This window comes from Ailuropoda melanoleuca, chromosome 4 (genome assembly GCF_002007445.2).
Source record: "Ailuropoda melanoleuca isolate Jingjing chromosome 4, ASM200744v2, whole genome shotgun sequence".
NCBI classification, from domain to species: domain Eukaryota; kingdom Metazoa; phylum Chordata; class Mammalia; order Carnivora; family Ursidae; genus Ailuropoda; species Ailuropoda melanoleuca.
Genome location: NC_048221.1, coordinates 56,586,565 through 56,611,809, shown reverse-complemented (window position 1 = coordinate 56,611,809; position 25,245 = coordinate 56,586,565).

The window sequence follows — 25,245 nt, the reverse complement described above, 5'->3', positions numbered from 1 at the left end:
AGAAGTCAGAAGAGGAATGTTGGAATGGGAAAAATATCTGCAGGACACACGAAAAATATCACTATTTCTAACATATAAGAACTGTGAATTGATAAGAAAAAGATTTAAAACCCAGTAGAAAATTGTGCAAAGGCCGTATATTGGCTATGAACAGAGAAAGAAATAAAAATGGCCAATAAATGCATAAAAAGGTACTAAACCTTATTAATAGTCAAGACAATTCAAATTAGAACAATAATGACATATTTTTATTCAAGAGATTGGCAAAAATTATAGAGTGCCGACATTTATTGCTGGGAAGACTGTGGAGAAATTGGTGCCCTCATATACTGCTGGTGGGAAGTGACATTGATACAACCTAATTTGAATGTAATTTCTTAATATCTATTAAAATAAAATACGGCCATTTGACATAGGAATCTCGGTTTGAGAATTGATTTTATAAAATCAGAAGAACAGGTCCTTAAGATTCCATGTGCAAATGTTCAGCCAAGCCTCTTGGTGGTAGAAACACCCTGGAATGGTATCCATCAGTGGAGGGTCGCTGTGTAACCTCAAGTGTGTGCATTTTTTGGAGAGATACCCTGGGACTGGAGAGACAGTGACACGTGGGTTGACCAGACGCTGTGCCAGGGTGAAAGCTGGCATGTAGGAGCCATCCCAACGGAAGGCACAAAGCGTTTCCCAGCACAGATGTGCTCTTGGTGGTCTGTGCAGTACTCTCTAGGGTGCCTCTACCCACTTCAGGTGGGAAACGGGCTCCAATGAGGCGCCGGCCCCCAGGCCCCACCATACCTGCCACACCTGTGTTACCCACCTGGACCCTTTAGTCACTTCCGTGCGACCCTGGGCGGATAGTACATCCCATTTTTGTAAGGTCAAATCACAATGAAGCCTTTTAATGTGCACTTACGTTTGTATAGGCTTGTATGATTGTGGGAAAAGAACAATAGGAAAGGAGAAACAGAGAAGACATCTTTTCTTTGTCTTTGTGTTTCTTTTTCCAGTGATGGTAAACGCTTCTTATATTGGAGACGAAAAACTGAAATTTTATTAAAAGAGTAATACTACAATAAAAGGCAAAGAAAAGGGTTTATGTAAGAGGATGGTTGAGTACACAAGAAAAAATCGCTCATGGGAAAAATTCTCTTCATTTTCTTTGGACATTTTCTCTTACAAATGAGTCTTAAAATCAACCAGTCAAAGCCTACTTAATAAAATACCAAATCCAATTGATAATAAACCTTTTATCAAACTCTGAGAGGATGGGAATGATGGCAACTTGATCAAGCATATCTATGAGAAACCTACAGGAAATGCCCTGCTTAATGGTAAAACATTTAAAATATTCCCACTGAAGCCAGGAACACACAGGAGGCGGCCATCAGGTTACTTATTCCTTATTTAGCATTTGAAATGTGTCACGCTTTCTCCTTGTTTCTATCAACCCCCTATGCCTTTTGTTTGATTCACCAAATTTTCTTTGATCCACCTTTTCCTCAATCTGTTTGAAACTTTGCATTCTAGCTCAGTTCATTTAGTGCTTATCAATGGGTTCACATACTTTAAATTGTTTTGAGCTCCATTGCTCCTTCATATTCAGTATCCATAAAATCTCTAAAACTAGGCAAGAATTTTAGTAATTTTTAGCTCCTTCTGAACTTCCCACCCCCCACATTTCTATGCTAATGCTTCTGGAATTTTAATTCCAGGTTCTTCATCTTTCTTCCAGAATCATACCTATTTAAACTTAATAGCACAGCTTACTATTTTCCTTGCTTACTGGTCCTTCTTGCATCTCACGTCTTCCTCCTGGGTTCTTCTTTCTTTCTTTCTTTTTTTTAATCCTGGCTGAGAAACATCTGTGCTTTCACTGCAGGTAACAGAAAGCTCAACTCAAACTGGCTTTATTATTAGCTTGTGGACAATAAAGTCCAGAGGAAGCTCATGCTTTAGGTCCAGTTTGATTAGTGTTCAGGCTCATTTTCTCATTGCTCTACCCTCCTCCCATCCCCCCACCCTCCGAAGCTGGTGAATTGGCTGCAGGAGTTCCAGAACCTCCTGTCTATTCACCACCTGGTCCTGAGCCCGAGAGCATCTCTGACTGGTTATAGAACTCTAGACTCAGAGTTATTTCCTCTCCAAGCTTTGAGGATGTTACCCCATTGCTTTCTTAGATTCAGAGGAGCTGCCTAGGGAAGTCTGATGTCAGACTAACTCTGCTTACCTTGTAGGTCTCATCTTGCAGGTGGTTTTTGGAACTTTCTCTGCACCATACTTCATCCAGGTGTATGTGATTGTTGCATCTTCCTCAGGATTCATGTCTTTCTTCAACGTGGGGAAATTAGCCAAATGTCATATATTACTATTGTCCAAGTGTTCTGAGCCTCTTGGTAGAACTCCTGTGTTAGACGTCCCAACTTAGGGAGCTACCGTCAGTGTGAAATAGCTTTCAAACCTCACACCTTTTTTTTGGCACATTCTGGAAGCTCCGTCTGCCCAAATAACTATACTGATTTGTTCCTCAGTCCTATCCATTCTGTGCTTCAAATCACATAATTTTGTTTACCAACCACCTTATGCTTCATCTCAAGCATTTCTAATTGCCTTTTTATGTGAAGACATGCAATTGTGTCAGAGATATGCTATCATCCCATATCTCTCTGAGAATATTAATTATACTCTTTAAAAAGCCTTTTTCTGAATGTTCTATTGGTTCTGATTTCCTTGGATGTGACTTCTTCCTTTTTTTGCTCCTTCACTGTGTTCTCTTTTCTAAAACATTCCATGCTTATACATCTCAGGATTGGAAAAATGGTAATTGTGGGGACATAAAATAGACCGAATGTGTCTTCCCAAAATCCCTATGTTGAAATCCTGACCCCCAGTGTGATGGTATTAGGAGGTGCAGCCCTCATGAACGGGATTTGTGCCGTTATAGAAGGCATCCCAGATAGCTTCCTCACCCCTCCAGCCATGTGAGGACACAACACAGCTATCTATACACGAGAACGTGGGTTCTCCCAAAGACCCTGCTGGTGCTCTGGGATTGCCAGCCTCCACAGCTGTGAGATACAGATGTCTGAGGTTTATAAACCACCCAGACCGTGCTGTTTATTATAACATTCTGAATAACCTGAGACAGAGGAAGACAAAAGGGGATTGCAGATTTATTGCAGTAAGTACTGAGGGACAAAATTCATGTACATCTTTGATAAAACAAAAGGAAGAGACAACAGAGGGATAAGAGCAGTGTACATGTGACCCTGCCAGGATCCTGGGAGGAGACTTGCAGGCTCAGTCTGGACAACATGAAGGTAAAGGCTAGGAATGGGAGGAGTTAGTAGGGACAGAAATGGGGACTCGGGTTTGGGCTGGGAGAAACACCCAGGTCAGAACAGGGACCAGGGGCAAATGATGAAGGTCAGAGTGCAATGTGGGTGAAAAATTCTGGGACCCCATATACAAAGGTACCAGAGGCGGTCTGTGCGAAGAACAAAGTTGAGCCCTCCAAGGGTCTGAACCCTAAGCAGGGATAGACGGATGAAGCTGGGGAATTCGTGAGAACCCAATACCCAGAGGCATGGGGCAGCGCCTGCACTCCTGCCCCAGGCTGGATTGTGTAGAGGCCAGGGCCTTGCAACCCGTCTCCGTGCACTATGGTTGCTTCGGTAAGAGAGAAGGATGGGGTCTGCCTGGCTTCTGTTTCCACGTGGTGGCTTGGCTCTTCACCATGGTCTTGATCCACACGCAGACCTGGTCTCAGTATGCGTCTTGGCCTCACCTGGAGGCCACGGTCTCTGCGAAGGTCTGTTCCTCTAAGGTGGCGTCTTACTGCCTGCTGACTTCTTCCTCCATGGTGGCCTTGGACTCTCTCTCCATGATGAGCTGTGAACGCTGGGGTCTCACATCTCATGGGTTTCACATAAGCAAAGGGTTTCAAGGGATGGCCTGCTTTCATAGGGCCATCTGCTTTCATGGTGCCTTCACCTTCCACACCAGAGCACTCCAACCCCCGAGAATGCATATCTGAGGCAAACAGAGAAGCAGAAAGTGGAAAGAAGAAATCAGAGCTTTTCCAGGAAGCTTTGGGGCCAGGAGGATGGGGGAGGGGAGGGTATGAGGTGGAGAGTCCCTCTGCCAATGACCCGTTATGCGTAGCACTTCCCACTGGTCATTTCATTTGGCCCTCTGGACCACCTGTCCAGAGAGGTAATTGCCATCCCCATTTTACTGATGGGTAAACTGACTCTAGATTCAATTCGAATTCACTAGATTCAATCTGAATCAAAGTGACAGTCCCTGTCCTCACCAAGCTTAAACTTTAATAGAAAAGACAAACAGAACAAAACAAAATATGTAATGTCACTGATAGGTAACAAGTTGGAGAGTGAAGGAGTTAGGATATAACAAGGAAGGTGGTTTTGAATCCAGAGTGCCTGGAATTTTATCGTTTTTTTAAAGATTTTTATTATTTTTAAGTAATCTCTACACCCAACATGGGGCTCAAACTCACAACCCCGAGGATCAAGAGTTGCACGCTCCACCAACTGAGCCAGCCAGGCGCCCCATGGAATTTTACCTTAACTTACCTGTGATGGGCCTCAATTTCCTTTTTCATGAATTGATATGATACACCGCCCCCTGGGGTGATATAAAGACTTGGGTACTGCAAACAAGTGCTTAGATTAGTGTCATCCCAGCAGGTACTGGGGGCAAGAGAAGTTAACAAAAAGCTGTAAGTCAGGACCTCAGGAATTAGCAGGGTTTAGCAAGGCCAGGGCAGAGTGGAGAGGGAGAGGATTCCCAGGGGGTGGAGACTGGGCACAGGCTTCCAGAATGTAAGAAGTCTGGACTCGCTGTAGGATAGCACAGCAGGAGGGAGAAGCTCATAAGGACCCCTTTAAGCTAAGCCAGGTTTTAGTTTATCCTAAGATCAAAGGAGAACCACTGGAAGGCTTTAAGGAAGGGAACAAGTCATCACATTTGGACTTTGGAAAGTGAAGTGTGGCTGTACAAGGAAGGGGGTGTGCCTAGAGGCAGGAAGGCTGAGGAGAGTTGCAGCCATCTGAGATGTGAAGAGGTAAGCAAAGGCAGCAGGAGCCCAGGATACCCTGAAGGCAGGCTGGATGAAAGGGGGCATCTGGGGTCCCAACTGACCCAGTTTGTCTGGGGGGCACTCTCCTGACTATCTGTTAAGCACACCTCTGCTGCCATTTGCTTTCCCCCAACAGAGAGGGGGATAAAGCTGTTTCCCCAAGGTAGAGCTCAAGGGAGAAGATACAAGTTTGGATGACAAAAATGTGTTCAGTATTGGACCTATGATGATGAGGTGTTTGTGTTTTCCAAGTGGTGATGTGAGTCTGGGGCTCAGTGGAGAGCTCTGCTGGAGCTGGATCTGAGTCATCTTCACAGAGCTGGTCATCACTACCATAGGAGCTGACAGGATCAGCATGAGAGAATGGAGGAGCAGAGAATGCCTCTGACAGAACCCTAAAGTCCACTCCTAACCTCTAATGGAAAGGTAGAGAAAAAGCACTTTTCAGGGCCACTGATGCAGAGGGAAACTGAGAGCATGTACCCAGATCTAAGGTGAAGACAACAGATTAGGGAGCAGTGAACTGCCCACGATATTGGCTATGTGGGACAGAGCAGGCCTGCCATGTGGCCATTCTTGTTGGCCACCTGGAATGGGTGAGAACAGCATCAGGACACTGGTGGTGGCAGAGGTGAACTTCCAGGGCAGCGTGGTAGGGAAGATGGCAGGTAAGTGACAGTGTGAGCAGGGGACAGCAGGGGTGGGGCTTTTACCAGGGGTGGTTGAGTCGCTGTTGGGAGGCAGTACTGGGACACAAGGACCCCAAGAATTAACAGCATCAGGAATAAAGAACAACTCCAACAGACCCACTATAATGGAAAAAACTGAGAGTGTTTCAACAAATGCCTTCTTTCTCCACAATCATCTTTCAAAAATTAAAAAAAAAGCCAGGATTAGATCATCTCTCTGGCGAATTTTTTTACAGTTCTTGGCTAGAAAAGCTCAAACTCATATTAATACCTTAAACTGATCTCAGAATGGTCAGAGAACCCACAGCACTGGGAGAGAGGACGTGAATGCTCTGAGACATGGCCACAGCCCTGTTGGCTGGTTCCTTTGACCCCATCTTCTCCACACTCAGAAGTTGGCATTAACAGAAAGAAAGGGACACTATGGGAGAGTTTTGGAACTAAGGACAGATATAATAGTTAAAAAACATTTGAGTTTTTGGGTTTTTGAGCATCAGAAATCAAAGTCCTGGGAGATCCAAGCATATCAAGTCTATGCTTTATTCAACATTCTTAAATGAATGTATGTGGGCCCTTGCAGAGCCATTTATATCTGCTCTCCCAAACTCAGACTGAGAGCTCAGTGTGGCTCCAGAAACAACCAAGAATGGCCTGGGTGAGCTATGGGAGGGCTGGTGGATGGCAGGGGCTTTGCAGATAGGACCTAGAGGGCTCAGAGTGACCTGCATGGACTGATGGCCAGACACCAGTAGAAACAGAAACAAGGGGTGGCTGTGTGAACCAAGGACCAGAGCACTCTTTCCAATCATGTGATAGTATGTAAACCATGTTACCCTTTGTTGACCTAGATTTAACTCCAGTAGAAGTGGGGGCAGGGAGGGAGGTGAGATCCTTAACTGACTAAAGAAAGTCTGAATTGATAAATCCCCCAAATTCAAGAACACTTAAAAATCAATAAAATAAACAACCAAATAGAGGAAAAGCAAAAAGCAACCATAGGCAATCCATAAAAGGAGAAAAGCAAATGGTCCCTCTATGTATAGGACGCTAAACCTCACTTCTAATGAAGAAATGCAAATTAAAGGAAAGCTTGTGCCATTGTTATGCATCTATCAGACTGGCAAAGATAAAAAGATTTAGGACACTCAGTGTATGGAGGGAAATGTTATAGTGAACAATTTCACAATAGCTATAAAATTTTCATGCCCTCCAGAAAGAGAACATGATGGGGTACCTGGTTTATCATAGATTGTGAAGTATCATCCAGCTACAGAAATGAAGACAGTGCAGTGTGCAAACAGAGGTCAATGACTGAGCGATAGAATGGAATAGACAGCCCAGGCTGAGTACACATCTATGGAAATTTGGCTGAAGATAGTCCTGGCATTGAAGATCATCTGAAGAGTCTTCCCTGGGAAACCTGTGCAGTCTAAGAGAAAAGTCCTAAGAAACGGACACATGGGGTTCCCCAATTTGGCAGCCCAGTCATATAAATTCTGTGGAACCCAGAGTTAACAGGCCCCACTCATCGGCTCAGAGCTGCCATTCAGCTTCCCAGGGTTCCCTTTCCAATATGGGCAGCCAACCAGGGGTCATCAAACATCAGAGGAAAGACTAACATGAGATAGGAAACCGATAATCAAACAGGAAGAAAGCAACTTGCCGGAAACAGTTCTTGCTATCAGTGAAAATTTCACAAAAATATACCTTTTGAAAGAGATGATGCCCATGAACAAATTGCAAGATGCTTTTTAAAGAAACATTCAGGAAAAAAAAAAGAGCCTTTTGAAATCAAAATTAAGAGAGCAGACATTAAAATTTCCATGGATTTTGAAAGATAAAGTTGAAGAAATCTCCCAGAAAAGAGGACAAAGATGAAAAATAAGAGGGATAAAATATGAGAAAATTAGAGGCATAGCATTGCCAAAGCTAATTATTAAAAAACAAATCGAGTTCTGGAAACAAAAAGATCCTAAAATCTTCCAGAGAGAGAGGGAGACAGAGCAAGACAGAGAGAGAAGGAAGAAGTGTCTTCAAAATTCTGAGGAGAAAGGATTTCCCGCCTAAAATTCAATACCCAACCAAGCTCTACACGAATCAGGAAGGGTAGAATAAACACACTTTTAAATATGCAAGATCTCAAATAATTTTCTGGATGCGTGTTTCCCTGGGAATGTACTAAACCAAGAAAGAAAAAGTAAACCAGACTAAGAGAGTATAAAATTCAAAAGTGGGGAAGGAATTCCCCAGATGGTGGTGAAGGGAGATCCCAGGATAGTGGCTCAGAGTTGGCTGAGAAACCGGCCTAGATTGGAGCGGATTAGAAGGGTGTGGCTATAATGCCACCAGAAGGTGAAATTTATAGGATACTTGATTGAGTTTGAATTTAAACAACTGGGGAGGAGTCTGAGAATGGATTGGTGGTCAATAAGCAAATAATAGCCCAAGTTTTAAGTCCTTGAAAATTCAAAAGTTATACAAGAGGGAAAATGATCCTGGTTGACTAGACGGCCCCATTTTGAACAGTAAATTGTGTTGTGAGGTGGGGGGCTTGGAGGTGTGTGTGGGCTGGAGTGGGCGGGCAGGGGTGAGGGTGGAGAGTGGTGAGGATGGTAGGAATGCAGGAGCTACAGCTAACTACTCCTCTCCTATAGAAAGAAGACCAAAAATAAAGTCTAAAATGGAAAAACAAGTTAGTGTTAATGTAAGCATGGTATTTAGAGAACAGAGTAATGCTAAAAGAAACTGAGCAGATGAAAATGGTTGTCTCTAAGGTGAGAAGTTGAGAAGGAGCAGGGGCTGCTGGTTTTCCTAGTATGCCTTATGGGGATCGCTACATTACATAAGTAAATACCAAAAGTAAAATAAAAAACAGGAAAATATTAAAAAGAAAGTGACTGGCATTTGACTACCTTGATTAGGGGCCATTGAGGGAAGGCATTTGGGAAGTCCTTGCTTCTCCATGATGAATCTGCCCTAGAGATAAATAAAGTCAGGTGAGTCAGGGCTCAAACTGCACCCACATTTCCCAAGCACCAAGCAGCAACCCAGTCTCCCTAGCATCAGTCCTGGTGGGCACTGTTGCCCTGGCACCCACCTTCCCTTCAAAGGGCCGGGTTTCCCAGGCAAGGAGCATGCAACGCCAGCAGCTCAGGGGGACACAGTATGGAGAAGGAAGTTTGGGGAGTGGAACTGGGGAGACTCAACATATTTTAACAGCTTTCAAAGAAGAGCTAGTAAGGATTGGCCTAGAGGTGTGCTCACTAATTTATCCCAAATCCTCTAGGTAAAGGTCAAGGAAATGAAAAACTTTAGCCAAGTAGAAGAATTATCCCTCCCTTGGGGGGAAGAGATAAGGAAGTGGGGAGCAGAGGGGACACTGTAGGGGCAATTCGGGAAGTTGTCCCTGGCTTTTCTAGGGCACTGGAGAGTCTGTCCCCACCTGGACAATACAAAATCTATGGCATCCCCCAAGGCCACAGGACACATACCTGACCTCCTGGTGTTGAATTCTTTGCAGCCGGTTCTGGAAGCCTACAGGGTGAAATCCCCTTCCAAAAGGAGAGACCCAAGGGGTTGGGGGTCCAGAAGTGTCTGCAGGTCGCAACTGTAGCTCAGACCTCAGCGTTCACACGTTCTTTCCACAGGCCTCCAAGAAGCCCACTGTTTTTTGTTCGTCCCAGTCCCCTTACATAAGATGGTGGGTGTCACCCTGGTATGTGATTGGATAGAAGTGGGTGAAGGGCAGAGCCAGGGTGGGTGGGTCTGGCTTGACTTGGGAGGAGTTTATTGGACTAGAGTTTTCCATTTGCCAAATGGGCCCACCATGATTAAATCATTCATAGATGTACATGCTTGATTGGTTGATCTAATCATTATAGAAAAATTGCATAGTTACAGTTTGTTAAGTGCAAGTGAAAGGGAGGTGTGATGCCATGAGAGTGACTAATAGCACTGGATTAGGTCAAAGAGTGGGATATTTGGGCTGGAATTGGAAGGACTGGTAAGACATGAACCAGTTTGGGTAAGGCAGGGAGGAGAGGACGGACGGAGAAGAGCACCTGAGAGGAAGAAGAGAGCCCAGCCCATTCCAGGAATGGAGAGGAGGCTGGCCCAAACTGAGGGGGTGGTGGGAGATGAGGTGGGGAAAATCACCCAGGTGCTGCTTTTGTTCTAAGGTCAGCAGAAAACCACAGGAGGGTTTTAGGCAGAGGGAGATGCCCTTGATGAGATTAACATTTCATAAGAGATCATCCTGGCTGTGAAGTGGAGAGCTCCCTGAGAGTGCTAAGATTAAATCAGAAGGAGAAAGGAGGTCACTGCAGTCTTCTGTGTTGAGATAGTGTCTTATTAGACTAGGGCTATGGGCAATAGAGAAGGAAGACGTTCCATGGTTAGAGAGAAATTTACAGGGCAAGAACCAAAGTTGTGATGGTTTGGACACACCCTGGAGGGAAAGGAGACTGCCAAGTTGGTAGTGCTGTTTATTAAGATGGAAGATGTGCCAGGAAACTGCTCTAGCGGAAGGATTGCAAGCTTGGTTAGCACATGCTGGTTGAAGCAGCTTTTGAGCGACCAAGTGTTGAGAATGTCAAGGGGCAATTTTTGGGTCTGGAGTTAGAAGAGGTTGGGGCTAGACATCTGTGCATGAGACATATGTCATTGGGATTTAAGCCTACGGGTATGAACACAATGGTCTAGGAAGAGAGATATGCCAGGACACAGGATGGAAACCATAGTCTTGTTTTAAAAATTCTTCTAAAGATAGTCTATAAATAATGTAATTCCACTAAGACTCCCAATGTTATTTTTTCTCCTTCTTTAAAAAATCAACTTTACTGAGGTATAATCAACACACAATTAAACACATCCATCTTAAGCACACAGTTCAATGAGTTTTGATAAATGTATACACTTTGGGTAACCACCACTTCAGAAAGTTCCCTTGGTCCTTTTGTAGTCAATCCCCCTCCCCCAACCTCACCCCAGGTAACCAATCATCTGTGTTCTATCACTGCAGATAAATTTCGCCTATTCTAGAATTTCGTATTAGTGGAATCATACATATGTTTTTTTTAAAGATTTTATTTATTTATTTCAGAGAGGGGGGAGGTGGAGAGGGAGAGGGAGGGAGACTATCTCAAGCAGACTCCCTGCTGAGTATGGAGCCTGACACAGGGCTCCATCCCAGGACCCTGAGATCACCATGCCAGCCAAAATCAAGACTTGGATGCTCAGCCCACTGAGCCCCAGACATATGCATTTTTATGTCTGGTTCCTTTTACTGAGCATGATGCTGTTGAGCTCCGTCTATGTTGTAGGATGTCTGGGTAACCCCTTCTTCTCTACGGCTGCGTAGTACCCTGTTGCCTGAATATACCACAGTATGTTTAGCCGTTCACCAGTTGATGGACATTTGAGTCGGTTCCAGTTTGGGGATATTACGAATACAGCTGTCGTGAAGATCCATGTGGATCTTTGGGTGGATATATGTCTTCATTTTACTTGGTTAAATATTGAGATGTGGAATTCTGGGTCAAATACCACGTGTTTAACTTTATAAAACCTTATGAAAACTATCGAACTGTTCTGAAATGGTTGTTCCATCGTGTATTCCCTTTACAGCCGTGTGTCAAGGATCTAGTTCCACATCCTTGCAGCCCGTGGTATTGTCCATCTTGTTAATTTTAGTTAGTCTAGTGTCAGTGGGGTGGGGTCTTATTGTAGCTCTGATTTACATTTCTTTGATGCCTAGGGATGTGCTTATTTTTTTAAGTAAATGTTTTTATTTTAGAGTAGTTTAAACTTACAGAAAAATTGTGGAGATTGTACAGAGCTCCCATATACCTCACATCCAGTTTCCCCTCTTATTAACATTTTACATTGTACTACATTTGTCACAATTAATGGACCAATGTCAATACATTATTATTAACTAAGGTCTGTATTTGATTCAACTTTCCCTAATTTTTTAAAGATTTTATTTTTTTTTTTTATTTATGTTACAGAGAGACAGCCAGCGAGAGAGGGAACACAGCAGGGGAGTGGGGGAGGAAGAAGCAGGCTCCCAGCAGAGGAGCCCGATGTGGGACTCGATCCCGAAACGCCGGGATCACGCCCTGAGCCGAAGGCAGACGCCTAACGACTGCGCCACCCAGGCGCCCCAACTTTCCCTAATTTTTAAGCATGTACTTTTTCTATCCAAAGATCCCATCCAGGATACCTTGGCAATTAGCCATGGCTCCACTTGGCTGTGACAGTTTCTCACACTTTCTCTGTTCTTGCTGACTTTGACAATTTTGATATATATTTTACATATTTTTTAAGGATTTTATTTTATTTATTTATTTGTCTGAGAGAGAGAGAGAGAGCATGCACACAAGCAGAGGGAGTGGCAGGCGGGGGGAGAAGCAGGCTCCCCCCTGAGCAGGGAGCCCGATACGGGACTCAATCCCAGGACCCTGGGATCATGACATGAGCCAAAGGCAGTCACAACCAACTGAGCCACCCAGGTGTTCTCGCCTTTGACAATTTTGAAGAGTGGTAGTCAGATATATTGACAGGTGTCCTCTATTGGAATTTGTCTAATGTTTTTCTCACGATTAAACTGATTACATACTTTTGTGAGGAAGACCAGAGAGGTAAAGTATCATTCTCATAACATCATATCGAGGGTACACACTAGCAACAGGTTTTCACTGTTGGTGTTGACTTTGACCCTGGCTGAGGTCATGTTTGTCAGGTCTCTCCACTGTGATGTTTCTCTTTTCCTCCTTTCTACACTATCCTCTTTGGAAGGAAGTCACTGTGCACAACCCACACTTAAGGAGAGATGAGTTATGCTTCATTTCTTTGGGGCAGGGTAGTATCTACATAAATGATTTGAACTTCTTCTGTATGGAAGATTTGTCTATTCTCACCTAGTTACTCAATCATTTATTTATATTGATATGAACTTATGGGAGTTTATTTTCTACTTTGAGTTATAATGCCATACTACGTAATTATTTTGTTACCCTGAGATTTCAGCTTTGGCCATTGGGAGCTCTTTCAGTTGGCGCCTGTGTCCTTTGGACATGCCCTCATCATTGTGGCTTTTGTTTTGTTTTGTTTCTTTGGTTTTGAATGCCTCCTTGCTTTTTTTGCACCGCAAGACGTTCCATGCTCATCTTATATATTCCCCATCCTTACTGGGTTTTCATGTGCTTATTGACCATACCTAGAAATCCTCTTGTGAAGTACCTATTCAAAAATTTTACCATTTTATTTTTGAGTTGACTTTCTATTATTGAGTTGTAAGAATTCTCTATGTGTTACGGATATATGTATTGTGAGTATATTCTCCCAGGCTGCGGCTTGCCTTTTCATTGTCTTAACAGTGTCTACCGAAGAACAGAATATTTTAATTTTAATGAAGCCCAATGTCTCAGGTTGAGATTTCCAGGGAGCCAAATCTGAAATGGAAATTGGAGCTAAGGAGGTTGACGAGGGGTGCCTTTTAGGGGTGGGGCCGGGAAGGAAGCAAGACCGGGAAGTCTCAACATTATGCTTCCACTGACCCGTAGGAGCCCACAGCTGTCTGTGGGGGCTGAGAGCCGGCTGCCCGGCACAATTCTAGCAGCTGGGCTCATAAATCCTTTATTTCTGAGGAGGTGTCTGGGCAGCAAATCACAGTGCCCACCGCGTAAAATGTATCAGTATTTTCTTGTATAATTCATGGTTTTTGGTGTCCCATCTAGGAGATCTTCTCCCACTCCAAGGTCATAAAGAGTTTTTCCTATATTTTCTTCTAGAAGGTTTATGGTTTTAGCTTTTGCCTTTAGGTCCATGAGCCATTCGTGCTCATTTTTGTTCAGGGCGTGAGGTAAATGTTAAGTTTTGCGTAATTACATATGAATATCCAGTTTATTCCTACACCATTGTTAAAATCAATGCTGTTTTTCTTCTTTCATGAAACTGGATGAAATAGTTTTAAATTTTATATGGAGAATTAATTAGGGAAAAAAAGCCAGGAACATTTATGAGAAAGAACCTTTCCCAACTATCAGAATAGAATGAATGGATGGAATAGATCAGAAATACATAACAGCTAACAATGGCAACTAACATTATCGAGTGCTTGCTACGTGTAAGGCATTGTTACAGCACTTCTTATATATTCATACATTCGGCCTTTCCAAAAATGTTAGCACGTAGGTGTTACTTTTTTTTTTAAGATTTATTTATTTATTTTTAGAGAGAAAGAGAACAGGGGGGAGGGGGAAGGGAGAGAAACCCAAGCAGACTCCCCACTGAGCACGGAGCCCATCGCAGGGCTCTATACCACAACCCTGAGGTCATGACCTGAGCTTAAATCAAGGGTCAGATGCTTAACTGACTGAGCCACCCAGGCACTCCTGTAAGTGCTACTGTTATTCTCATCTTACAATGGAGAAACTGAGGCACAGAACAATTAAATAGCTTGTCTAGTGTGGATAGATCAGGATTTGAACCTTGTTCGAGGGTCCAAAGTCTTAACCTCTTCATTATATTGTTGACATCTGTAAGGGAAATTAATATCAAACCAAGATCATATTCCAATTTGATTGGAAATGTGTGTATTGGCTTCCAATTGCTGCTATAACAAATTACTACAAGCTTAGTGACTTAAAATAACATAAACATATTGTCTTTGTGCTGTTGTGAAATTTTATCTTATGTGCTCACCCACCCTCTATAATTCGGCCCACGTTGGGTTGTGGTGCCTGTGTATCTGCCTGTCTGGTCTCCAGTTGGTGGAATTACCTTCTGTATATTGCTAATTCTGAGCATCTTTGAACTTTACCTAATGTGCTTCATCCCAGCTTTTTTGTAGGTCAATAATTTGTTGATTGTATTTAACTAACGATTTCTATTGTGATGCTTACTGTATTATGAAGCCCCTAGGTCATGTGATAGGTGTGCTATAAATCAATAAATGATGACTTAGAGGCTGGGAAAAGAAGTCTGGGGGCCAGAAGTCCAAAAGAGGTCTCTTTGAGTTAAAATGAGGATTCATTCCTTCTGGAGGCTCTAGAGCAGAATCTGTTTCTTTGCCTTTCCCAGCTTCTAGAAGCTGTCTGCATTCTTTGGCTCATGGCTATGCCCTCCATCTTAAAAGCCAGCATTGTAACAAAAAACATTCTAGGGGTCCCCCATGCTGATTAACTGGGGAGTGGGTGAAATGAAGAGAAATTGGAGGATATGTCTTTCACCAATTGCAAAAAACGTATTTCCTTCTCCCATTTTTGAAAAATAATTTCATGAAAGTTTTTTTTCTTCTTTTATGAATTTTTGTGTGCCCTTTGAAGGAAAATTGTGTATAATGAAAATTTCCAAATGTATCTACAGAAAAATAGAGAGGAGAATATGATGACTCCCCTATGTGCCCATCAGCCAGCATCAGTAGTTACCAACACATGGCCAATCCTGCTTCATCTCTACCCTGCTACCCCTTCAACACTGGGTTATTTTGAAGCAACTCCCAGGCACCATGCCATTTAAACCATAAATACTTCATTATGTATCTCTAAAAGATAAGAGCTTTTTTCATAAAACATAGCCATGGTAAAGATGCTTCAATAAAATAAAAGAAATGAAGAGGATCCAGTTAAAAGAGGGGATTGAAGATACAAGAGACAGAGGAAATAACCAGAATCCGAGATTGAGGGAGTGTCACTGGAGCTGTCACCTAGTGGTTTCTATTTTCTCTGTGCAGGTAGGAGGGGAATGCCAGGAAAGAAATATATTAGGGTAATTAGCATGAGCTGTCACAACAGAAATCCCCCTTCTCAAATCCCAGTGACTTTATTCAGTCAAGGTTTATTTCTTATGTGAAGGTCAATGTGAGTTGTGTAGCCTTCCCACCTGAAACACATGGATGCTGTTTAACTTCCACTCCCACATCACTGACTACCTCCAGTCACATGGCTAAACTAAGTGTCCATGATAGGGAGGAGGATCTGGATATTAGGTGTGGACCAACTTGTTATCCCACAGGAGGTATGTAGTGAAAGATCATTTTGGAACTTTTAACCACTTCAATAACAGACACACACACAGACAAATACACACTTTTTTTAAAAAAGATTTTATTTATTTATTTGACAGAGATAGAGACAGCCAGAGAGAGAGGGAACACAAGCAGAGGGAGTGGGAGGAAGAAGCAGGCTCACAGCAGAGGAGCCCGATGTGGGGCTCGATCCCATAACGCCGGGATCACGCCCTGAGCCGAAGGCAGACGCTTAACCGCTGTGCCACCCAGGCGCCCCTAAATACACACTTTTTAAACAAATGTATCCTTTAGAGAGGTGCTGTAGGGTAGAGGCTAACTGGAGTGGCTGTACCTGGTTGCAGTTCCAACTCTACTATATACGACCCTGGGTGAATCTTCTAACTTCTCTAAGCCTTAATGTATCCATTTGCACAACAGAGATTAGTAATGGTATCCACGTTACAGAGATTTTTCTGAGGATTATTTGAAATAATGGATGAAATAATGAAATAATAATGGATAATATTGTTTGTAGGCAAACAAATATTATTTTTATTAGCATGTTCAAGTGATATTGTCTATCTAAGAAACCCAAGAATAAGAAAATTAAGAAAAGTTCTTAGTTACAAATTTAAATGTAAGAAGCTCAATTATTTTCTATATACCATTAATAACCAACAACATGGCAGAACAAGCCAATGTGGACACTGCCCTCCATACACATACACACAGAATACAAACGTTAGAAAATGTGTAAATATAGAGTTGGCATTGAAAGACCAAACAGGGAATCCCCATGTGTCATTAATAANTGGTGATGGGGAGCTAAAGTAAGTCTTCCCAGCAGCCCAGTGAATCAACCAAGAAGCTTAGGTCTACTCAAGCTTTAGATAAATTCTAGGGTCCTAATCATGGTGCAAGGTTCTCAATTTATACTAAACAAATGTTACCGAAATCCCAAAGACAAGATATCAATTAAAAAAAAATCTTATCCAGTAGCCATGAAATTAATGAGGCTAACTAGCTGAAGAAAACACATATTTCCTTTATAGTAATACTTCCACGACACAGAACATGAAAATCCCCAAAGAAAAAATAATAATTCTTGCTCAAGATGAGCCCATAAGTGAAAACTACAAATTACAAGTCCAATCTTACTTCTACACCCATGCTTACCTCCTCAACAGTGGACCCCATAAAGCAAACCCTAGAAACCATGCCGTTTCCATCATGAATATTCCACTAGATATCTCTAAAAGATGAGAACTGTATCTAAAAGATAGTGAAGTGAGTCTCTGAGGGGGAGATTCAGCTGAAAAAAAAAATAGGAAATATTAGCATATCAAGAAATTGAAATAACAAATCGGTCAGAAGGATAAAGTAATATGCTTAAAATTATTAATGAGATAAAATAAAGAATAGAATGCTTGAACAGAAACAGGGAAATATGAAACAAACAAAAACACGGAGTTTTAAAAATGAAGCAAATGCAACTTCAAGAAATAAATATAGTCAATGAAATTTAAAGTTAGGTGAATATGACAGAGTTTAAAGGTACAGAATTCAAGCACACTCCAGATGGAGAGGTGGAGAAGTGGGAAAAATGAAAGAGGTTAAGAGACGTGAAGGAGGACGGGATGGCTGGGTGGCTCAGTTGTTAAGTGTCTGACTTCGGCTCAGGTCATGATCCCAGGGTCCTGGGATGGAGCCCCATGTTGGGCTCCCTGCTCGGTGGGGAGCCTACTTCTCCTGCTTGTGTTCTCTCTCCTGCTGTCTCTGTCAAATAAATAAATAAAATCTTGAAAAAAAAAAAAGACGTGCAGGAGAAATGGAAATCATCCAAAATACACCTGAGAGGAGGGAGAACAGGCAACATTCAGAGAGAACAGAGCTGAAGATTCTCTGGAATGGAGTAAGACTGGAATGCTCAGAGCGAAGAATCAGAAATTGCAAGGAGGATAAAAAAAATTAGAAATTTACACCCGAACAATTACTTGAGCAAAACTGCCAAAAACAAAAGGCAAAGAGAAAAAGCAGAAAAGTAACCAGACTAAGAAAAAGGAAGCATATTATCTAAAAACAACTAATCGACCGACAAAGATTTCTTATTGGCAGCAGGGGAGAAAGGAAGGCAATGTAATAATACCTTCAGAGCGCTGAGAGAAGATAACTGTCAACTCAGACTCCCCTACCCAGCCAAACCATCCGCTGAGAAGCTAAAATAAAGAATTTCAAAGAAAAGATATGCAGAAAATTTATAGCTACATCCAGACTCTTGCTTAAAGAAGTTCTAAAGGATGCTGTCATGAAAAAACAAAACCAAAAAATCCTCCAGAGGAAGGCCTAAGACTCAAGAAGCAATGATGAACAAGTAATTGATAAATCAATGAAAAATCCACATGAGTTTTCAGCATAAAAAATAATAATAATAATAATGATACTGTGGAGGGGCACTTACAAATCAGAGTTAAATTCATGAGCACAGTGACATGGCAGGTGTGATAGTAGAAAGAGCTAAAGCACTGGGAGGCTGGGTTTTTAAAAATATTGCTGCATATTCAAATCACTCGAGAAGTATTTTAAACGTCTGGTGCCCAGAGTACATTCCATATCAACTAGGAACTTCTGGAAGTGGAAGCCAGGACACACAATCTTTTATAATCTCCTGGATGATGCAATGTGCAACTTGCCTGAATTGGTACTGCTTGCCAACCTTGGCTGTCCTGGAAATCACTGGAAGAGTTTCTAAACCACTGATGCCTGGGTCCCACCCCCAAAGATTGGGATGGAACATGGCCATGGGAAACCCTCACAAGGAAGACACAAGCTTCACTTCCTAGCAGAGGGGTCTTTTTCACAAAAATAATGAGCCACGGGAGCACCCAAGACATGGGAGATGGAGTTTGGGTTATTTCTTAACCATTCAGATTTAAATCTCTCAATTCCACAGCCCACGATGCAAAAGCAACGAAATTGTTGCTGTGACACCAGGTTCTGTTTAATGTTACAGGCATCATGCAAGGGCTCCTGAGTAGTAATTTGGTCTGCCACCAACCAAGAAAATGATAAGGACTTGGAGAAAACAAGAAGAGCAGCTTTCAGCTGCTAGATGTGGCAAACACAATAATTATATGTTTTCCCTAAAAAAACACTTTAATATACTTTCAATACACATATATGAAAAGAACTTTAATGTTTTTCTCCCAATTTTTTTTTTCTCTGAAAAATTGGCATGTGCCACCCTGTCTTCTGGCTCTAGAAAAGATGTCACATTAACACAGGGTCACTGCTCCCAAAAATAGCCTTGGAGATGTCACAAAAGGCAGACGGGAGGTCAACGGATTTGTCAAACCAATGCTAAAATGGTGAGAAGCCCCACTGGCACTCTAGGGCAGCGAGCTATGACTCATCCTGGCGAATGTGTAGGGAGATTGGGCACTGGGAGTCCTGAGGGAAAGAGGGCTGGCCTCCTTGCATGGAGAGAGTTGGGGAGGGGCACTGGTGTCTAACTCTAGTCCCACCACATTGTCTTGAATACACCGTAGCATGCTGATCCCCACAGGAAGGCAGAAAGACAGCACTCAGCCAAATGGGCTAATCTGGAATATACATGAGACTCTTGCAAATCAGAGAGAAAAAGGCAGGAAATCCAAGAGAACAATGAGCCAAAAATATGAAGAGCTATCCATTGAAGAGGAACAGAGAACAAGAGGGAGTGGTGCTCAATGCTTCCAGGTCTTAAATTAAAACATCACACTAATGAGATGCAACAATATACCCATCAGATTGCAAAACTGAGAAAATTCGATAATGCAAATGCTGGAGAGAAGAACAAGCTGGAAGAATTTCGTAAAATAAGGTATGAGTAGCTCTGTGACACTGCAATCCACCCTCCGGTGTATTAATCCTGGTGAAAATCGTGGTGGAGGAGAACCAGGAAGGAGAAGGTTCTTCCACTACGGTATTATTTATAGGGCTGGGAAGGTGGAGGCAACCTATACGCTCCTAGCTGGGGAAGTGGATAAATAAACAGCGCTGTGTACTGGGGAACACTACGGAGCAGCCCAACACGTTAGACTACGAGCGTGGAGAGCGGTACGGACAGATCTTAAAACACATCCTTCTGGGTTAAAAAAGGGGAGGAATACACTTAGACCTGTTGAACATTACCATTTATGTAAGTCAAAAATACAAACTTAGAGCAATATTTCCTGTTTTTCAAAAGTACTTACTCACATTTCTCAACACATAAACCAGACACACTACATTGGGTGCCTCTGGGGAGGCAAGGAGAGGGAAGTAATCAAGGACGAAGGGAAAGCAAAATCATGCCAGACGGAGCCTTGTAGGGAGCGATGACCAGGGCAAGGCGCAATCTGAGGAATGCGACTACCTTAACCTCTGTTCCTGAGGTCAAATTTTTTAAATTAAATAAAACAGGATGATTTTTGTACAATCATGTGCCTGGTACATCTGCAAGTATGGCAATCCTTTCTTTTTTCAGCCCATCAGAATGGCCACTTTTATAGAGGCTAGATCCTCCCAAGTTTCTTTCTGGGTCAAGCATTACATTTCAATTTGTTTTTGCATCAGAACCACCACATTTTTTAAGGTTGTGGCTTTATGTGTTTTAATAGCAGTTTTATAAATTCAACCCTTGATTGTCTTTTCCCAAGTTTACTTACTTACTCTTCCTCTTTCATCCACATTGCTTTGTGATCAATTTTTCATTTTGGAAAAAAATCCTTTTGGGGATTTTGAATTATGTTAAAATAAGTACATTGGCTAAGGAAGAGTTGACATATATTTTTAAATAAACTTTTTTACTTTAGAGAAGTTTTAGATTTACAGAAAAATAGCAAAGATAGTACAGACAGTTCTATGCCCCACACCCAGTTCCCCATTACTAACCTCTTACTTTAGTTACAATTAACATACATTTGTTACAATGAATGAAACAATATCGATACATTATTGTCAACTAATGTCCATACTTGATTGGAATTTCCTTAGGTTTTATGGAGTGAAGATTTTCCGTCCCAGGATTCCACGTTAACAGTTGTCATGTTTCCTCAGGCTCCTCTTGGCTGGCACTTTCTCTCAGGTTTCCCTTATTTTTTTGACCTTGACAGTTTGGAGGAACACTGGTCAGTGATTTTATAGAATGTCCCTCAACTGAGATTTGTCTGATGTTTTTCTCATTATTAGACTGGGATTATGTGTTTTTGTAAGGATGACCTGAGAGGTAAAGTGTCATTTTTATCACATCTTATCAAGGGTGCATGTGATCAACATGACACATCACTGGTGATGTTGACCTTGATCACCTGGCCAAGGTCGTGTTTCAGATTTCAGCCATTCTGATGGGTTTGGAATGGTATCTTGTTTAATTTGCATTTCCCTAATGACATAGGATGTTCAGTATCTTTTATATGCCTATTTGTCGCAACATTAAAAAAATATGTTAGATGTTCTTATCTAGAAATAGAGTTCTCCATTGATTTTTTTCAGCAAAATATAGTAAATTTATTTATCACATGCTTCAATTTTTTTATAAATGTTATTTTCAAACATTTAAAAAACTCTTCAAACCTTTTAGTATTTACTATCCCTATAGTGAATGAGATCTCTTTGATGGCATTTATCCAACTGCTTTCTTCATGTTTGAGAATCGCACCTCTTATTTATGGTTCATATGTAATTGCAGTAGCTAGAAACTGCAGGAAAATGTTAAATAAAAATGATGAAAGCTAGTACCTACATTTTATTCCTAACTTCTATTAGACTTTAGTGTGGTAGCTACTGATTTGAGATTGAGTTTCTAAACCTGGATAAAAAAGAATCCTTCCAATGACCCAGTTTCTCCTAGGGAATTAAATAAATTACTCAATCAGGCATTGACAACGAAATTGCAGAAGTTTTTATGCGGAAAAATGTCCACAATGTGTTTGGTCAAATGCAAGATCCAAAAACCAGGTAGGGTACAATCTGACCCTGTGAGGAAGAGGGATATGCACGCCCAGTATACTGTGGACCTGCACTGCACCAGCCACGGTAGGGGACAGCTCCATTACTCTCCCATCACTGCCCAACATGTAGTCGTCAGGTCTCCATTCCCACTCCCTGGCCACATCTGGTCACTTTCAGGAATGAGAGAAGTTTCATCTTCAAGTATGAAAAACCCAGCAGTCTAAATCAAAACTTCAATCTCATATGCAACTTAAAGCTCCTTCTTTCCCCACCCCCTTGGACATGATGCTCTGCCCAGGTCATGTGACAGGGCAGAGGGAGGGCATAGTCTGTGCTTTTACTCCCCTCCCCACTACCCCCTCCTTTTCTCTGGATCCTCTAAGGACAAGAGGAAAGGGGCAAAGACCTTGTCATTTGCTGGTGTTGCTTGTGATTCTCTCTTGACTGTCGAAGGCAACTTCTTTGTGGGGTCTTCTGAGACACCCCACAGGGACCTTCCCATTCCTTCATTCACTGACATGAGCAATGTACATCCCTCTTGCCTCACCTCTGCTCTCAGCTCCTGTCCTCCAGGGACACGCTCAGAGTTTCTTGCGGTGGAGGGGACACCTCTGCTTGGCAAGCAGTTTTCTGGGTAGGGTGTCTCTGAGGAGGCTCATGACCAGATCTCCTCCCTAGTGACTACTGACATGGAAGACATCAAATGTCCTTGCCTTACCAAGCTGCACCTGAAGCCTGCTTTCATGGTTCTCTGCCCCTGCCCACCTTTGAAAGCGTTGCCAGTCAGCATCCTGGTGAGTCAGGTGCCCAAGAATCATCAGATGCTTCAATCCAAGAGCTGTTGCAAGCTTCCATAATCAGGCAAGCATCCAGCCACAGAGGAAGACCCTGGTCTCCCCCTATTGCACACCACCTCAATTTCTATAGTGACTCTCTTGGGGCCCCCTCACCCTTGGCCTCCTTGGCTAGGGAGAGTGGAGAGATAGACAATGCCCCCTACACCTAAGCATTTCCTACAAATCACATTTTATTCTACTGAACCCCTAGCCCTCATCCAAGTGGAGTCACTGGATGACCACGATGGACCCAGCTGGGCCATTGTTAAATCCTGCGTGGACAGGTCTTGCACCAGTCTTTCGAATAAGAGAGCACTTCTCCAAAACAACGGAAAGTGTCATCACAACCCTGTAATCAGATCACAAAGACCACACACGAAAGTGGTATCTCCGAGAAGCAGAATACAGACGACTTTTATTTTATTCTTTATGCCTATCCCTTATCCGGTGGTCTGCCACAATGGGGAATGCCTTCCCTCTCTGACAGCAAAGTGCTCTGATTCTTCCCTTTTCCATGAAACAGAAATCACAGACACCGAGAGGCAGAACCCAGCCAGAGGAGTGCACTCCCCATTGCTGCCTTTGATATTTAGAATCATGTCACGAAGCAAGCTTGATTTGGAAGGGGGCAGATAGAAAGTAAGATCATTCTTTCACACCTCTACCTTTATCCTCTCCTCCGTGAAATCACGGGCAGGTTTCACTGCCTTTCTTGTCCCAAACAAAGAAGGAAAGGTCTGCTCCTGTGGGATATCAGAATTCCAGGCTCTCCTCTTATTTAAAAACATGTGCTCCTCCAGCTTTGATCTCAGTTGGGCCTTCGGAGGTGGAAGGAAGGGTGGTTACTCTGTCCTCTCTCTCTCCTCCTCTCTGCATGCTAGGCCCTGTGGCTCCAGACGTCCCTGTGGCTGGGGAAGGCAGCGGGCCGAGGGTGCCTCCCTACCCGAGGCCTCCATCTGCAGCTTCCTGAATGAACCGTCTATCTGCAGGGGTCTCTCCACACTCATCCTTGGCATCTCCTCCCTCCTGACCTCCCACCCCACTCAAACCGTCAGGCCACCCACCTCTGTGGGGGGTCCCTTTGGACAGAATCTCTCTCCAGATGACCCAGCCTGGCTTTCCTAGAGGGTCCTTGCCTGGCCTGTGGGATGCATGGTCATGATAGAAGACGAGGTGGGAGGGTGCTCAGTCCCCGGTGGCTGAGGAGCCAGGTCTCTTGGTTCTGCCTCTGGGGCCACCAGCGCATCCTGCCTCTTCCCTGGAGATGTCTCATCTGTATCAAGTGTAAGTCAACTCAGGCCCATCCCCCAGTTTGGGGAGGGGGGGCTTGCCAGTCTCTCCAAAATGTTCCCTTGAAGCCCGTCACTGGGTGAGGGGGTGACAGACCCAATGTTTGCCCACCCAACGCACAGCCAAGCTCATTGTGGAGACATGGCGTCTGCAGCAAGGAAAGGTTTATTGGAGAGGCAGACAAACGAGGAGATGGGAGCCTGGCTGAAGTCTGTCTCGTCAACTGAGATTAGAACAAGTTTTTACAATCCTAGGGGTTGGGATTACACACATACTGGTGAAAAGGAGGGGAAACATGACTCTGCGTGAGGAAGGATTGAGCGTGTGCATTGAGCAAACATCCACATAACCTGCACCCGCTGTTCAGTCTGGGCTGGAGACAGCATGAAGGCGAGGCAGAATTCCACCCGACACCAGGAGGTCATCTGTAGGAACAGGGGAGGGCTCGAAACTGGTTGGGGTCTTGGGCTCGTTATCTCGGGGAAGGAGTGCAGGGCCCGACTTGTTCGCAGGCTGGAGCCCCACCAGTGACCGTCAGTCCAGGTCTCTGCAGAGACGCTGGCGGTCAGCGGGTTTGCTGGTGGGCTCTGAAAAGGCACAAGAGCTGACTGAGGAGAAACTGGTCTCTGAAAAACAAGCTTTAAATGTCCTGTGACTCTTCACCTCATTAACCCTGTGGGGCACAGCTTCCAGGGGAGAGAAAGCAGCAGTGCGTCCACCTGCACCCCCCTCTCTGCCCCTCTGCCCTCCAGGGTCGCATCCCAGGGCCCATTCCCAGCTTGCCCAGTTACGGCCTTTGCAAGTCCAGCACAGATGTTGTATTTTTAAAGAAATGTACTTTTTCTGTATTTCTCCCCAAATGGTGGCCTGGATAAATTACAAAATTATTTTGCTTTCACCCAATAAAAGCCAGAGGACAGGAATAAGGGGCTGGCCTGGTGCCTCCATGAGGTTCCCCCTCTGCCTCTCCCAAGCTTTGACCCACACTCCCACATCCACAGGACAGTGGCCAGAACCCTGGCTCTCAAACCTGTATTTCCGGCAGGAAAAGGAGGAAAGGGACAGGCTAGTGGGCTTCCCCATCCTCCCTCTAGGGTTAGTCATGTGGCATGTCAGGAAGTGCTTTCAGAGCTGGTTCCATCAGCACTCCAGATCAAGTGGGGAGAAAGGGCAGGGAACATCTGGAAGGGACCATGTGTCTCTGCCACAGACAACCTAGCACCGGGCCTGAGGGTGGCGACAGGACACGGTGGCCCAGGGCTTGGGGCCTCAGCCAAGATGGCAACATCAGGGAAAGTCCGTCTTCACGTCCTGTTTTAACCCCAGGCCGGATACTTGCCGCACTAGTCC